Source organism: Mustela nigripes, chromosome 12 (assembly GCF_022355385.1).
Source record: "Mustela nigripes isolate SB6536 chromosome 12, MUSNIG.SB6536, whole genome shotgun sequence".
Taxonomy (NCBI): domain Eukaryota; kingdom Metazoa; phylum Chordata; class Mammalia; order Carnivora; family Mustelidae; genus Mustela; species Mustela nigripes.
The window spans coordinates 142,767,935-142,782,912 of NC_081568.1; positions in this window are offsets into that span (position 1 = coordinate 142,767,935).

Genomic DNA, 14,978 nt, shown 5'->3' on the forward strand with positions numbered 1-14,978 from the left:
CCTCTCTGCCTACTTGTGATCTCTGTCTGCCAAATAAATAAATGAAAAATAAAAAATCTTTACAAAAAACTTAACGGGGGGGCCCCTGGGCGGCTCAGTGGGTTAAAGTCAATGCCTTCAGCTCAGGTCATGATCTCAGGGTCCTGGGATCGAGCCGCGTGTCGGGCTCTCTGCTCGGCGGGGAGCCTGCTTCCTCCTCTCTCTCTCTGCCTGCCTCTCTGCCTACTTGGGATCTCTCTCTCTGTGTCAAATAAGTAAATAAAATCTTAAAAAAAAAAAAAAATTAACGGGATGAGGACTCTTATCAATTTTCCAAAACACAAAGTCTTTCCTGTTAAAGCTGATTTCATGTTAAAACCTGTTTAACTATTAGGGCCTGCTTGGCCAGAGCGACTCCATATTACCTGGATAGCCATACTGTTGTTTACATCCACGGACTTCATTCCGGGAATAAACGCCCCAGCGGTTCTAAACGCTCTAGCAGTTCCAAACATCCCAGTAGTTCCTGGTACCGGTTCCAGGTATTGATTCCGGGAGTAAACACCCTAACAATAGAAGCCACGTACCTTGAGGTCTACAGTTATGCTCTATAAAACCAGCCTGTGAGATCTGGACGGACTCACTCTCTTCAGAGACGGCCCTGGCCGGTCAGTCTGACTTCCAATGCTTGGCATAGAATAAAGCTCTGCATAACTTTCACTTTGTCTCAGTCTCGTTCCTTTGATAACGGACCCAACATTTCTCTCAACCTCTCTTCCCTAACCCCCACCCCACTCCCGCAGAGCTAGATCTCCTGTGATGCTTTCCAGAATGTGGAACATCCATACACAGACCAAGGAAGCCTAGTTAAGCAGATTATACTTCCGTTATTACTATACTTCATAAAGTATTCAAGTACTAAAGATTGGTTTTAAGATGACTGATTTTGGAAAGGATTTCTTTTAATTACATATTTACACTATACAAAAAAAGAACTTGTGGTTTCTCAATTTCGTAGCTCCTGCAAATCCTTTGTTAGCTCTTTTTTTTTTTCCTGCTGAAGCATAATTACAAAGTCTCTCTCATAAAATTAAGTCTGAAAAGTGCTACCATTTATTTTTATTGGATTGGACTTTTCCCTTGACTTTCTACCCAAGTGAACCCATGATTCCAACCCAGCACTAGGAGGAGACAAGACCAGCTTCGGGACTGGCTCAGCCATTCCTCAGACCTTGTTTAATGCTCTGCTCTCCCCCACCCCGCAGCCCGAACTTCTCAGTGATTTTCAAAATGGGGCTCCGAGGATTCATTTTTTACCAGGATTTCAAAATGATGTACCCAGTCCTCTGGGTCAATAGTAATAGGAGACAAACTTCCCCCAATAATGCAGATTCGGAACATTTTGATTCTGTCATCTCACGACTCCTTTGCTGGACAAAGTTCCCTGCTGTTATCAACCCTTCAGGAGGTGGAGAAGGGAAGATGGAGCCCGAACGACTGGAAAACTCTCATTTCTGAAAAATAGACAATTGAGTTATTTGGTTTCTGCTAAAAATGTAGAAGTCTCCCCCCCCCCCCCCCATGGGCTTTTCTTCCTCTACTCCGAGTGCCTTTCCTAATAAGGTGAATGTTGAACAGGTGGATGTCAGTAATGCAAACCCTGACAGGATAAAGAAGTTGTCCATTTGATGAGGCTCTGGAACAGGAATGACGACGTGGGTAGTAACACGGATACCCTAGTTTGCCGTCCTCGCCAAGGAGTCCTTTTCTAGGTGCAAACCATCTACTGCCCTGAGCTTGTAGCAAATATTACATCCATAACTGACTGAGGTAGGAATCCTAGAAACAGGAGCATGAGGACCTTCTAAAACATTTGGGATTACAGAAGAGCTGATCAGAGGACACATCACAGGAGATCTTACCTACGGTCAGCTGAGCAGGAAGTGGGGAGAAAAAGCAACGAACCCCATCCTATTGGAAACTGAAACCCCTTCTCCCAACCCCTTCAGCTCTACTGCACCTGTCCCTTTCCATGTACATTATAAAGGGTAAGCCCCTCCAAGCCAAGAACCTTTACTCGCAGACTTATCCCATGCTCCTAGCACGATCCTTGCCCCACAGTCGCTGCTCAGTAAAATACTGAATGAATGGCCACACCACTGGGAGGGCTTCCCACTGTACTTGGCCTGGCCCACCACAAAGCTCTTCCTGTGGAGACGAAGCAGCTACAAATTGAAAGCTTAGAGAGGAAAATGGGCTGGAGAGTAGTGATTGCGAATCCTACCATTGAAGGAAGGAAGGAAGGAAGGAAAGAAAGAAAACAATTTTGAGCTAGGTTTGAAAATGGGGTGGTTGCCAGGAATTTCAGGGACCCTCTCTGGTCATCCCCATTTGGGCACCCCAAATGACTTTAAAAAGCAGGCACCTGAAATGTGTCACCACAAAGCCTGCTGTTGACGTGCACTGAACATAGGTGTAGGTCAATGCAGAAGTTAAATTAAAACAGTCTCCTAAAAGCCCAATACTTCTAGGCTAACAGGTTAGCTAATGGTGCTTAATCCTTGCTGGATGCCTCAGGCTTCTGTCTGGCTTTGCTGGTTTCTTTGCGCCCACTCCTCCCATCAGGGGACCACTTACCTCTTCAGGGTTCCTTGTCATCCCCTCCCTGGCTGGGGGCTCTTAATAGCCCCGTGCCAGAGCCATTCTCCATCTTTCTCCTCCCCCCCCCCCCCCCAACCAGCCACCTCTCCCTGCCTGGCTTGAATGTAATCACAAAGCACTCTTTCTTGATCCATTATCCCTTCTGCTCAGAAGCCTTCTATGCTTCAGTTTTCAGAACCCAGCCCCCGGCTGGGTTGTTTAGTTTCGCTTTGGGTGTTTGTTTGTACACAACAGAGGAGCACGGAGCCCCATGCACCAGGGAATCCGGACCTTCCATCACAGTCTCTTAACTTCAGTGTGGCTCTGTAGGCCACCTAGGGTTCAGAGCTTCCTCCCCCCAGGGCCACAAATGTCCCTAAGTCATGCAAAGTCAGCATGAGATAATGAGGAGGACAAGTTTTGTGGCTTCCAGGGATTAGACAGCAGGGACCTGGTGTGGGCCTCAGGGCTTCTAGACCTGACCAGCAAGCCGGTCATGACTTCATCATCATCAACCTACTCAAGCTTACGTCAGGGGAAAACAGAGAACGTGCCACATTCACGACTGGCAAACACAGAGCCACAAGGCAGGCTGCCTCAGGGCTGACCAGAAAGGAGACAGCCTTGGGGACAAGATTTCTTTCTGGTATCTACAGTGCTCTATATTTTTTCCCCTCTCTGTGGATATACTTCGTTGGTACCTCAGTGTACCCCCATGACATGGATTCTCCATTTGGCCTCTCGATCTGTCTTCTGTTCCGAGTTCCAACACCACCATCTCAAGTCTCATGGCTGAATGTGAGATACTGGTCTACCTCAGAACTTACCCTTTAATAGAGGGGTAAAAGAGCATGGCTTCTAGGGACCCACCCCAAGCTCAGACACCAGGAGTCCATCATCGGTTCAAGGCAAATCTCTGAGGGGGGAAAAAAAATCAACCTGATGAGAAACTCTGAGGTACATAATGTGGCTCAAGGTTCAAGAGTTGACATCTGTCTGTGACAGACCCCATCAGCCCTCGTGGAATATCCTGAACCCGATTCTCAGGAACAGAGAGGAGAATCTTAGAGCCAGGAAGTTGAAATCAAGAAAGCCTGAAAAGCACCTCTGTATTCTTTTCCTAGGGCCCCCCCGAGATAAGTTGCCATCAACCGAGTAGCTTCAAGTAACAGAAATTGATTCGGCTCTGAAGGCCAGAAGCCTTGAAACCAGGTGCCTATAGGGTCACACTCCCGCCGTTAAGTTCTCAGGGAGAATGTTTCCGTGACTTCTTCCAATTTTGATGGCCCCCAGTGTTTCCTGGTTTCTGAATGAAAAATTCCAATCTCTGCCTCAAACTCCACAGGATCTTCCTCTTTTTCTGTGCCTTTTCTTCTGCTTTAAGGTCAGTTGTCATTGGATTTATGGCCCACTCGGATATCAGAACAGTCTCCTCCCGAGACCCTTAACTTTTCCAAAATAAGGTCACATTTGCAGGTTCCAGGATCAGGACGAGGGCCTAGCTTTTGGAAAGGTCACCATTTAACTCATTCAGTTATCTGTTTCACTGAAGAGCACTGTCCCAAAATTCACAACCTATAGGCTCGTGTGGGCAAGAAGAATACTTCTTTGCCTGGGGTTTGTGCCTAGAGGATGGCAGAACGTGGACACACCCAGTAGCAGGAGGATACAAAGGTAGTGGGTCCCAGACCACCTCACTGGCTCTAGGAACGACATTTGCAGCCTAGGGGTGGGGGGGGGAGGGGGAGACAGCTCCAATGGCCATGAAGACACGTGGACAGCAAAGCTTCCCTGAGGACAAAGTGGACCAGGCAAGTGCCTCCCCCTACTATTCTGTCAGCCTCCATTCAGAGGCATTTTTGTTTGAATACATAGGGATGAAATGCCTATCTGTGAAAGTCAAGTTCAGTTGCATTCTCCTATGAATAGCTTCCCATCCTAATAAACAAACAAACAAACAAAAAACCCCACTATTTTACAAAGGACAGAAAAGTTTTCTCCAAAGAGAGGCAACCTATTGGTCCCGTAATACCTCAGTACCTACTAGTTCCAGGACATCAGTTTCCACCACCACCCCACTCCACCTACCCCCCGGCCAAATAGCAGTAAAAACACAATCACTAGGCTCGGGATAAGTGGGCTTCAATGTGACCATCCTTTATTGCTGGCAACCTGCTCTTTAAAATCCCTGTGCAGACAAATGCAGAGTAGGAAAACACCAAATTCATTAACTTTGATCTACAGCATCCCCATCCTAAAGAAACTGCCCCATGACATCTGCATCTGAGGAAACATGAACCTGAAAATGCAGATAGAAGCAGAGGAACTGGATGGTCACAGGATCTTTTTGTGTCATTGACAGTATTGCCCAGTATCAAATTTTACTTGATTAAACTGATCCAGATCTAAAATAGAACCAGCAATAATTCTTAGTAGGATGAATGTAAGAGAGCTAGAAAAATTAGGGGCGCCTGGGTAGCTCCGCCACTTAAACTCTCAACTCCTGATTTTGGCTCACGTCATGATCTCAGGGTGGTGAGATTGAGCCTTGTGTTAAGCTCACCAAGGGTGAGGCCTGCTGGAGATTCTCTCTCTCTCTGCCCCTCCTCTACCCCTAGCAGCACTCAAAAAAAAAATAAAAATAAAAAATCTAGAAAACTTATATTGCCCTCTTCATGAAGGAAAAAAAGAAATCAGTAGAAGTGTCAATTATTACTATTAAGTGAATATGTAACTTTTCAATTATTTTCTTTTGAGTTATACTCACACAAACACTTATGGATTTTCCAGTTTTTTATTCTAAGACTAATTTTATGTCAATACTTGGCTATAAACCTCAGCTTGGAAACAAAGCTATCTTTACCTTTTTAAAACCTTCGGCAGGGGGGATGAGAATATACTCAAAGCAGCTTTGGGTCTTGCTGAATGACCACATACCCTTATTTTAGCCACCACTGTCTCCAATAAGGTACTGTTAAAGAGGTGCCTGGGTGGCTCAGCGGGTTAAGCCTCTGCCTTTGGCTCAGGTCCTGATCTCAGGGTCCTGGGATCGAGCCCTGAGTCAGGTTCTCTGCTCAGCAGGGAGTCTGCTTCTCCATCTCCCTCTCTCCCTCCCCACTGTTTGTACTTTCTCATGTTCCTACTCTCTCAAATAAGTAAAATTTAAGAAATTTTAAAAAGCATATGAAAACCACACGTTCCTCTCACGTCTGATCACTTTTAAAATATGTTCTCTCACTTGTCAAAACGTCCTTGACATGAGGCGGCCTTTTCCAACATTCCTTCTCATCGGCATGCTTGGGCTTCTAACTTCCCGAAGACACGGTTCATTGTCTGGGATCGCGGTCTGTAATCCCCGGGCAGCACATGCAGCTGCCCTGTCTCGTCACACGGACAGGCAGGAAGGGGACAGTGGAGCAGAGCCACAGAGACAAGGGGTGGCGAGAACGTGGAGGGGGGTGGGGTTGAGTATCAGAGGAGCACTGTAAGGCAAGGTGGGGAGCCCAGGTGGGCAGACAGGGACACAGAGAGCATGATCCCCATAGCCGGGGAGACGCCAGCAGGTAGCAGTCACCTAGGGGCACACAATAATGCAGGACGTGGGCAATCACTTAGCACTGCATTTGGTAAGTATCTGCTCATGTCTCCCTCTCAAGTGGGTCACGATCACGTAACTGCTCTTCCATTTTAGGTGCTTCATGTTTCTTGAAGTGGATTTATCTTTCATTTGTTTAAAAAAAAAATTAAAAACTTTTTTTTTTTTTTAAGATTTTTATTTATTTGCAGACGGAGATCACAAGTAGGCAGAGAGGTAGGCAGAGAGAGAGGGAGAAGCAGGCTCCCTGCTCAGCAGAGAGCCCGATTCGGGACTCCATCCCAGGACCCTGGGATCATGACCTGAGCTGAAGGCAGAGGCTTCAACCCACTGAGCCACCCAGGCGCCCCCCAAAATTAAAAACTTTTAAAAAAAGAAACTATCACTGTGTACATAAATGGAAAAACAGGATTACCTACCATGCCTAGAAAGTAACCGAAAGAATTAAAGTGATATTATTGAAAGGCAGCCAGTCCTGTCTTTCCACAGAAGACCTTTAGTCTAAGGTTTTTTGTTTAAAATAGCGATCACAAGGCACCTGGATGGCTCAGTCGGTTAAGGGTCTGGCTTGGTTTTTGGCTCAGGTTATGATTCTGGGGTCCTGGGATGGAGCCCTGCTCAGTGGGGAGTCTGCTTCTCTCCCTTCCCTCCCCCCCCTTCCCTCTACTCATTCTCTCTCACTCTCTCTATAAAATAAATATATCTTTAAAAAAAAAAAGTCATCTGTAAATGTTAGATAATGTTCAAGACCTAAGCACCTGGCAGAAACTTTCTACTGGATTTATGTGGAAATATTAAAAGACAGTTGAAAGGGACTCTGCCCATTTACCATCAAGAGTAGTGCCCAATCCACACAAGGAGAATCCTGCTTCGCATTAAGCAGCACATCATGAAGTAGCAAATCTCATGCACCCTAGGTCAGTAACAGGACTCCAGGTGTGAAGGTAAGGAGGGCTCAAGGACAAGGGAGGGGACTGGTTCTATAGGGAATAAAGAAGGGCAATGAACCAGATATTGGGCAGGACTGACTTTGTTACTTTAGGTCTCACACTCGCTGTTAATATGCTCCAGTACTGGGACACCTGGGTGGCTCAGTGGGTTAAGCCTCTGCCTTCAAGCTCAGGGTCTTGGGATCAAGTGCCACATCAGGCTCTCCGCTCAGCAGGGAGCCTGCTTCCCCCCCCCCCCATCCCTGCCTGCTGCTCTGCCTACTTGTGATCTCTGTCAGATAAATAAAACCTTAAAAAAAAAAAAATGCTGCAGTACCAGATGGTGTCCGGTCCTAAAGAAAAGCCTGGATTCCAGAGCCTCACGTCTAGGACTCAATCCCATTACCACCACCTTCCTATCTCCACGAACTTGGATGAGTTACCCTCCTTGAACTGTCACTTCCTCATCTAATAATTCATTTGAAAATGGGCTTAATAGTAAGATCTAGTTCACAGGATGGACATGAAGGTGAATTAAGGAAGTGTATGTAGGTGGCATTCAACAGAACCTGCTAGATGGTAAGTAGTATGGAAGGGCTTGCTAGGTGTGGCAGGCAAAATTACGGTGCCTGTCTCCCCAAGGTAGTATATCCTAATCCCTGTCCAGTATGTCACATTATGTGGAAAAATCTACTTGGATAATGGGAAGGACCTTGACAGGAGATGATTATCACCTATTAAGTCATCCCAGGTCCTTAAAAGAACCTTTCCTAGCCAAGCTTGCGTGGGAGGGAGAGAGGCGGTTGGAATGAAGGTGTGAATTTCAAGATGGAAGGGACCATAAGCCAAGCAAAGCAAGTGCCTTCTAGAAGATCGAGAAAGCCAAGAAGCTTGTTCTGCTCTAGAACCTGAGAAAAGGCAGTCTTGCCAACCTCAAAGAGGTCCAGTGTGACTTGTGTTAGACCTTTCACTCTCACAATTGCAAAGGAGCAAATCTGTGTTATTTTAAGCCATGTGGTCATTTGTCACGGCAGTGATAGAAAATTAACACATTACAATTATCACAAGGTGAAGAGAGCGACTCAGCTGGCTGGCAGGAGTGTATCAACTGGAACTGAAACAGGTCAGAGATGAACTTCAGGCTGAATACCTTGAGTTCCAACTACAACTTCTCCATTCCCCACCAGCTTGGAAGGGAGGCTGACCCAAATGCTGAGTCAAGGTAAGTGTGCACCTACAGGTTAAGTAGCTTTGGTAGCGGGGCACAGGCAATACTAGGTGTTTCATTGTTTCCTTTTCCTCCTGAGCCCAGGGATGGGGAAAGAAACACAAAAACTGTGTTCTATCCGCATTACATCTAAGTAGACCATATTGGTCAATGAAACATGGAGAGAAGTGAAGCTGCCACTTCCAGATCTGGCCCCCTAAAATATCCCAAATGATTTTCCCTCATCTCTTGGCCCAAAATACTCTAACCACACCAAGGCAGCAACAGCAGCATCCCTGAGAAAGCCATAAGAAAGTGCATGCCTCAGAGGACCTCCTTAACTACTTATAACTATGACTTGAGGAAAAAGAAAAAATCATTCTTAATCGTGTGGGTGGGTGTGTCTCTCCTTTATAGTAGTCAGCATTACTCATTCTTACTCAAGTCTAGAACCAGAGAGGGGGAACCAGCATTATGTTCCTTGCATAAACCTTATCCCTGGAGAAGACCAGGACCAGGAAAACGTCACAGTGACACTTCCTTATCCATGAGCTGTCCACCTCTCCCAAGATTTCTCAGGCAGTCAGCAGCACCCCCATCTCAGCCTCCCACTGAGTTGTGAATGTCCATGTGAGGGCCACGGCAGCTGCTCTCCAGTCTGCTCAGAAGATCCCAGACCTCTGACTTAGATACTGCCTGGTAACCAGTAGAAGGATCTATCTTAGCTAATGTAATTAGTTTCCTCCTAGGACGCCATGACAGGCTCCATAAACAATGTATGGAGTCTTACTTTTTACTTCACAGGACCCTTTCAATCACAAAATAGGGTAGTCCAACAACAGTCTTGATGGCGTGACTGACTGACCTGAGGCCCGCACTCCAAGAGTTGCCATCAAGGCAAGGAGACCTGCCTGGGTCTCTCTCGTGTGCAGGAAGTCCATCAGGAATACCTCCAACCAAGGCATATTTGATTATTTGACTTTAAGCTTATTAGGTAAATACCAGTAAGGAAATATGTGTTTAGGGCATCAACTTTTGAAGATGTTCCCTATGAGTGACTGGAACAGAGACAACAGTGTTTTCCACACAACAGTGTTTTCCACATCATCCCAAGAGGGATTGAGGTTTTACAAATAATATTCAGGCAGCATTTGATTAACTGCTATAGTTCCGAAACAACAGAATACATCATCCTAGCAAAGGATGAATTTCATGAAGAACAGGTGACAAGTGACACTACGGACAAATATGCACAATGCATAGAGAAGACCAGGAAATAAGGCTATACAGACCTACTAGTGGGAAGGTCACAAGGGCCCGCAATAACAGGACAATGAGGGAAAATGGGTATTCCAGGTTCCCTGTACGTGGATCGTTAGGCATCTCCTTCCCAAGCCCCTCTCGCCATCTCTGTGAGAGGCCCTGTTGATAACCACAGCAAGGATTCAAGGCTGGGCACAAGGATTCTAGGTCAACCAAGGTCAATGAAGAAAAAGGAGAACTGGAAACCCACGAGTGGCTCTGGGCACAATCTCTTACCTTTTTCAATAAGGGCAGGGGGAAAATGGTGGCCAATTACCTAAGGCTAAGGGTATCACTCAGGACATTGGTAGAGGCAGCATGAAGATGGTAGAAAGCCAGTCCCAGAGAAGTCCCAGCCATTGGTGCCAAGCCTCCATGTGTGTGAGACCAGTAACTTCCTAAGGTCCAGAATATGGCAGCTGAGTATCTTCCAGGCATACTAAGACTCTCCTCCTCAAAGTAATGATGGCAAGGAAGCTGGGACGGAAGTCAAAAATCTACCCAGGATTAAGGAGGGCACTTTTGATGAGCACCAGGCATTGTGTGGCAATGCTGAATCACTAAATTGTACACCTCAAACAAATACTACACTCTATGTTAACCAACTGGTATTTAAATAAAACCTGTAATTTACCCCAGGGAAAGGGCCTGATGGACTCATTAACAGTCATGGTCAAGAGAGGGTTAAATGAGGATACAGCACTTTGCATGATGATCTGTGAAGAAGCAGCTATAAAATGACCACAGCCCTTGATCATGAGGAGCCCCATGGTCCCATCTAGTTACCACTGAGATGCAGTCACTGTTCTAAGATACAAATATTTAATAGAAATGAGAAGAAGTGGTCCTTCCTTTATAATATTCTAATGATGTTTTCCCCGTGTCATTTGTATACCCCATTATGAAGTATTAATGGGATTTTTCAGTCAATTAAATACTGTATGCAATGTCATCAAAATGTAATTAGTGGTCAATTAAAAGTGGCCATGAAATGGACACTGGTGTGAGAATAACCTATCCCCTAATGATGAGGTAATAGCCACCATTTGTGGAGCGCTCACTAAGTACCAGGCAGGGTGCCAAGGACTGAGAGTCATTCCCTTTAGTCCTCACAACAACCACGAAAGGTAGATACTAGGCTCTCCGGGTAGGTCGATAAAGGCACCGAAGCAAAGAAAAATCTACCCAAACTGTCCCATCAGTCGGCCAGTGAACAGCAGGGTAGGTCTGGCCCAAGTTCCTCTAGTTCCAAAACTGGGCAATTCATCACTGCACAGGCTGCTTCTCCATGGTCCCATCACTACCATGTCAGGGTCACGAAGAGACCCCTTCCTTTCTCCCATCTTCTTAGATGAGCTCTAGAATAGTCCTAGAAAAAGAACATGCTAACCAAAAAAAAAAAAAAAGTTCCACTTTCAACTAATGAACACTCTACCAATTTCCACAGCAACAGAGAACAGTGTTCCAAATCCGGGTCAATAAGCCCTAACCCATAAGCAGAGGAACTCTCTGGTCCTCTACCTGCCATTTGTAAAATCAGGACAATGAGAACAACATTTCATAGGGTATTGAAAGGATTCAAAGATTCAATGCATAAAAAACCTAAGACCACATCTGACAGACGAGAGCCACTAGGTTTAGTCATTATTTTCTTACTCCTCAAAGCCATACCCAGGGCTACTCAAGCATGCAGATTTTTGAGCTGCCTTGGAACTCAGGGGGCCCCAACCTGAAGATCCTTTCAGGAGGTAGCTCTCCCGCGATACTACTACCTTCTCTCTCAGGTAGGTGAAGGGGAACTATGAAATCCTGGGCCTCCGGGTCTCCCCAAAACCATTTCCAAATACATCCTTACTCCTCTCTACCCTTTCCTGGGGCTTCTTCCTTCCCAACTCAGATAAGCTCTCTAAGTCATCTCTGAAACAGAATTTAAAGCACCATGTCTCCATTTTAACACCAAGTTACTTTCTGCAATACTGAGCCTCCATCCAGCCCTGCATCATGGTTCATCCGCCCCACTGCATTTCTTCCCTTGACTCAATCCAGCCCAACCACTCAGCTGACGCCTAGGTATGTGTTATTTCTTGTTCTTTCCCTATTTCTCTCTCCTCATCTCAAAGGATAGCCCATGGGCAATAATTTTTTTTTTTTTTTTAAGAAAGTCAGCAAGTGGCACTCTATCAGAGGTCCCCAAAAGCACCCCCGGTTCAGTGATTTGCTAAGTACACCCACAAGACGCAGTACAGAAACGTTCCTGACATTTGTCTCAGCAGTGATTTCCTAGAGAGGACACCAAAAGCCCCAACAAGGAAAAGAAAAATTAAGTAGGACGGCAGCCAATTAGAACAGCTTCATGCAGCAAAGAAACCATCAGAATGAAATGAGCAGGTAGAATGAACATATTGACAAGTAAGGGTAGATTATGGAGGGAGACACAGAATCCTCCTTTCTTAAAAGTGGACTTTTATTGACTTTCCAAGTGACCCCGATTCTTTGGTCTGAACACAACTGGGAGCTTCTGCCAGAATGCTGCTAGCAGAGAAAACTTCTGGAGCCTTCTCTCGCAGTCACTGGACTCCTTTCTTGCGTCTTCAACTGTTGCTTTCCTTTAACGCTATTCGCAATGTTTCCAGTTGGTTCTTTTCAACTCTGGTTCTGAATTCAGGCAAAAGGGTAACTGTGTGTGGGAGAGGGGGTGTATGAACGAATGAATGAACGTGTGTAGGCGTGAATGTCTGCACATGTGTTTTGAAGTCTCATTTTATTTCTGGATTCCTGGTGCTGGTCGCGCTAATCAGAAAAACATACTGCTGTTTTTTAAGCTCAGTCTCAAGAGAAAGCACCCCCGACAGCTAAAAATGCATCCCACACGGCCTCCAAAGGTCTACTCTAAATAACCATGCATCTGTCTGCAGATGGCTTTAAATCATGAGCCAGAACTTGTACCTTCTGCCCCTTGTCTGATGGCAAGTCATATTTAATATTATTTCTCTGAGCTTCAATTACAAATGAACGTTTTTTTTTTTATTTCAAGTACTGAATCGGTAAGCAAAGCAGCTGGGTTTGCAATAAATCACCCCGTAAATGTGCAGAAAGGATGTACACCAAGCACGCAGACAAGCACAGCTGCCATCATCATTGGGACATTCCACTGTCTGCCAGCGGATGGGAGCCACCACATCACCACGAACAACACTTCTCAGTTCCAGGGATCCTGAAAGACCTACTGCCATAAGCAAACATGATCAGGTCAGAAGGAAACTTCTGGAAATAAAGTCAACAAATGTTTGGGAGTTTCTCTGGCTTATTAAGCTTATTAAGCTCACACTTCCTTCTTTAGTTCCAATACAGCACAGGACAACACCATCTCCTCTGGTTTTTAACAGTGATCGGCACTGTGAAGGCAACATAGCTTAAAAGATGTAATTATCTAAAATGGATTTGCTGGGGACTATTTTTTAATCACCAGCACCCAAGAGGAGATTCTCAGATATAGAGTAAGATCTCACAGACCTGAGCTTATTCTACACTAGCCCCACAGTGGATCACTGCAATCACCTTTATGGTCAACAGCTCCCAGTCCTACAAGGACTTCAACTGGTCATCAAGTCCATACTTGCCAAGAGAAGATGGAGGGGCATGGCTGCTGTTTGCCATCCTCTCTTTCTTTCAATCAACTCCAAGCCCATTATGAAATTGGCATTTCCCAATGGGTATTTCCAATGGGTTTAAGGGATCCATCTTTTTCTCTACCCAGAGGGGCTATGAAAATGATAATAAGCACGTAAGATAAAAGAGAGGGATTTCACTGCCAAGTCGAGTCACTTACTCCACAGGCTAACACCATCTGACAAGTGCCTTTGATCATAAAAATAAGGCAGGATGCAGATAAAATTAGCCAGGTTGTTCAAATCCAGATATCCTTAGTGCACAGAAAATAAAACATCGAATTTGAAACATACAATCAAATTTGAATTTGAAATATACATTTCAATTCTAATACAGAAAACTCACTAACATATGAAACTTCAATATAATATGGTTAGAGCAAACTAGGTCTGAGTTGTCAAGTAGAACTAAGACATTACTTACTGCATTCAATTAATGGTCAATTGGAATAATTTAAACACATGAGCACGTACACACCTTCTTTTACACAATAGTCTTAACTCTTTCAGGATCAGTGACCACCCATGCCAGCCATTGTGGTCCAAATTGTGGATGGGCCAAATTGTGGCTCTGAGCACTAGGAGATCAACGCTCAAGGGAGTGTTCCAGGCACTGAAGAAAACTGGATCTGTAAGTAGCTTTTACAAGTTATTGGTCTGCTGCTTTTGAAATAATCCTTTTTTTTTCTCCTCCCCCATTCATGTCCCCTCTGTATTTTCTTTCCTATATATAGTTAGTGGCTCAAAGCCCTGAGATCCCAAACGATCCTGAAGCCCTCAGAGAGTGGTCAGCCACAGCTGGGAATATCCTTTCCTGGGCTGACAATAACTATGTGAAAGAGAACTGAGGGGTGGATAAGAAGTTGCCAACAAAGAGGTGTTCTTTTTAAGAGTCGTTAGCCAGAAATAAATCAGGCACACAATCTTTGAAGGGCAGCATGCCAGCAAAAGTGTGGGGGGAGATGGGGTGCGGGGAGAAGTGGTCCCTTCCTTTATTAGAAGCCTAAAGTGATTCTTTCAAAATGTATTTTGCTATTAATGCTTTCAGTCCAAAACCCAAGCTGTCCAACGGTGTTCATCTCATTTCCTGCCCAGCAAACCCCACTGGTAGGGATGTCATCTAGAGCCATAGCTCTTAGGACCCTCCATCTCTTGGGTTGGTCTGCTTTATTGGTTCCTACTGTGCTGTCCTCATCCCAAAACTACTTTCATTCAACCCTGCTACTCACAAGAGCCACAGAAACACTCTCAAGTGACTTCTATTTTTATTTGTGCTTGGTTAAATTCCTTTTAACACCACGATGTCTCAAGAGCCGTGTTCAACCTCTTACACATTCAGTAACAAGGGAGTTGGAGAGAGTCAGACATCATCTCAATATGGTCTAAGGAGATGAAGACCTCAAACCGTATCTTCACAATTTGACCTAAACTCAATTGATAAGAAGGAGTTCTTTAATGGGACAACAACTTTTGTATTCTCCTTTTAAGATTGATATAAAGATAGGATCCCATCTAAATTCTGACAGAGATCATGGGGACCTGTGTGTGTGAGTATTAGTTCTATCCTGAAGAAAGTCACCCTTGAGTGTTGAGTATGCCATCTCAGTCATGACAATCTTCCATTCCAGGAAAGCTCAAGTTCAGAAACAGGCATCGAA